We start from the raw sequence: 2569 nt of genomic DNA, 5'->3' as shown, positions 1-2569 counted from the left end.
AAAAATAGATGAGCTCAGGACCATGATAGAAGCCATGAAGGCTCAGCATAAGAAAGAAATGGAAAAAATAAACGCCCAACATAGGAAAGAAATGGAATCCATAAAACAGATTCAAACACATATCCAGGAGATTAAACACTCTATTGAAAGTGTACACAACAGAATAAAAGAATGCAAAGATAGGCTCTCAGATATAGAAGATAAGATTGCAGTCAGTGACCATGAAAAGAGAGGTCTCTTAAAAACAGTAAGAGATCATGAGAAATCAATCCAACAACTCCTAGATGATGCAAAGAAGAACAACATAAGACTGATAGGAATACATGAAGTAGCAGGAGAAAATACAAATGACTTAAAAAAGCTGTTTGCAGAATTAAGGACAGAAAACTTCCCAAACAGAGGGGAAGAAATGGACATTCAGATAACTGAGGCATATAGGACCCCAACTAGCTACAATCAAAAGCAATCTACACCTAGACATATAATAGTCAAGATCCCAGAAACCCAACAGAAGAACAAAATACTACAAGAAGTAAGAGAAAAGAAACAAATCACATACAAAGGAAAGCCCATCAGAATCACAGCAGACTTTTCAACACAAACCCTTGGGGCAAGGAGAGCCTGGAATGAAATAGTTCAAGTACTAAAAGAGAACAACCTCCAACCTGGACCGATGTATCCAGCAAAACTCTCTTTCAAAATGGAGGGGGAAATAAGACACTTCCATGACAAAGAACACCTGAGAAACTACATGAATACCAAACCAGCACTACAAGCAATTCTAAACAAGATCCTACAAAAAGACAATGAAGGCAACACCATGAGGCCCAACAGAGCAAATCAAATAGGCAAGGCAAGAAATTAAAAGGAGAAGGTGAAAAAGTAAAAAGAGTCAACAAAAGGCCAATAACATGTCAATAATAAGTCAGTACATATCAGTTATAACCAGCAATGTCAATGGCCTCAACTCACCAATCAAGAGAAATAGACTGGCAAAATGGAATAAGAAGCAAAATCCAATATGTTGTATACAAGAAACACACCTAGTGCAAAAAGAAGCCCAGACACTGAGAGTGAAAAGATAGAAAACAATTCTCCATGTGACAGAAGCCCAGAAAAATACAGGGGTAGCAATCTTATTTGCAGACAAAGTAAATTTCAAACCAAAACTGATTCTAGTATTACTGATGTAGGACGGTACTGTATCATACCTCTATGAATGTAAAATATCTAGTACCTGCTTTATGATACATAGTAGGGACCGTGCTTTATCAGAGCTACGTTTAATGATATTACTCTAGAATATTCTCTTTCCAGATGATGATTAAGAGGCTAATAGAAAAAATGGTGCCAGGTACCACAACAGCAACAGAACTTTGCTGTTTTCTGGATATTATTATTTTCTTTGTTTTTTTTTTGTTTTGTTTTGTTTTTTTTAATGGAATGTGCTGAATGTCTATAAATTTTGTTCAGATGACTACAGAACCTGGAAAAGCTGTTGCTGCTATCGATGCATAACATACTATTATTAGTCTATATACATATATATATACACACACACACACATATATATATATAAATTGAATTTTGGGAAACTTTAACGGTGCTGCCAACTTTGGAAAAAGTCATCCCAATTTACTGTGTTGACTTGGCATTGTACAGAAATGGACAACCATATTGGTCTAGAAATGTTAATTTATTTTTATTTTTATTTTTTTTCCATGTGTACAGGGGTAACACATCATACTAAATATGTAAGGTCATATCTACATGGGTTTGATTACAGAAACTAATAAAGTATTCTCTAAATAATGAAAAAAAGAATAAGATAAGACTATAAGAGCGAGAAGCAATTTAAATATGTTCAGGGACCATTTTCATCTCCAGAATTAAGGATTATTTTGATGTTACATCATTGCCTTTTCTCTTTTACTTTCCTTTTTAGTTTTAATTTAGGATTCCCTATTTTTAATGTTCATACAGAGATTTCTTTAACTGAAATACCAAATAGTTTCTTTGGTATGAAAAACTATAATAGTACACAGGATCCTAATGAGATAATTAATAATGTGAAATAGGAAGTAAAGGGCTAAAGGTGTAGGGAAAGTGGGAAGGGTGGGGGAAAGGTAATAAGGGAGAGGAAAAAAATATGAGAAACTGAAAAAATGGAAATAAAGTGTTTGTAAATGGGGAGGGGAGGAGGGGGTGAAGGGAGGGCAGGGACAAGGGGAAAAATGAGAATCAAGATCTATTATGTAAAGGTACAGAATCCCAATGATGAATGTAATTGTATTGTATACCTACATTGTACCAATAAACTCAATAAAAAGAAAAAATAAATAAATAAAATTTAAAAATTAAAAAAAAAAAGAATCGCCTTCACAAGCACTTCTAAGGAGTTTCAGTTATCAGAGTTTAAATATCTAAATGGGAATCCTCTAAACCGGAAAATCCCTGTATCTCAAAAACTTATTCTCTGTGGGCCAGGGATTTAGCTCAGTGGTTCAGCTGCCTGCCTTGCAAGTGCAAGGTCCTGAGTTCAATCCCCAGTATTAAAAAAAAAAAAAAA

General features: G+C 34.4%; 1 protein-coding gene across 1 annotated transcript in view; it reads right to left on the bottom strand.

Annotated features, from left to right (window-relative positions):
• Cd109 (CD109 molecule) overlaps positions 1 to 2569 on the bottom strand; it is a 122604-nt gene that overhangs the window by 9590 nt on the left and 110445 nt on the right. The window lies entirely within an intron of this gene.

This window comes from Fukomys damarensis, unplaced genomic scaffold (genome assembly GCF_012274545.1).
Source record: "Fukomys damarensis isolate Sample0158 unplaced genomic scaffold, DMR_v1.0_HiC HiC_scaffold_27, whole genome shotgun sequence".
Taxonomy (NCBI): Eukaryota; Metazoa; Chordata; class Mammalia; order Rodentia; family Bathyergidae; genus Fukomys; species Fukomys damarensis.
This window is presented reverse-complemented; position numbering and strand designations above follow the sequence as displayed.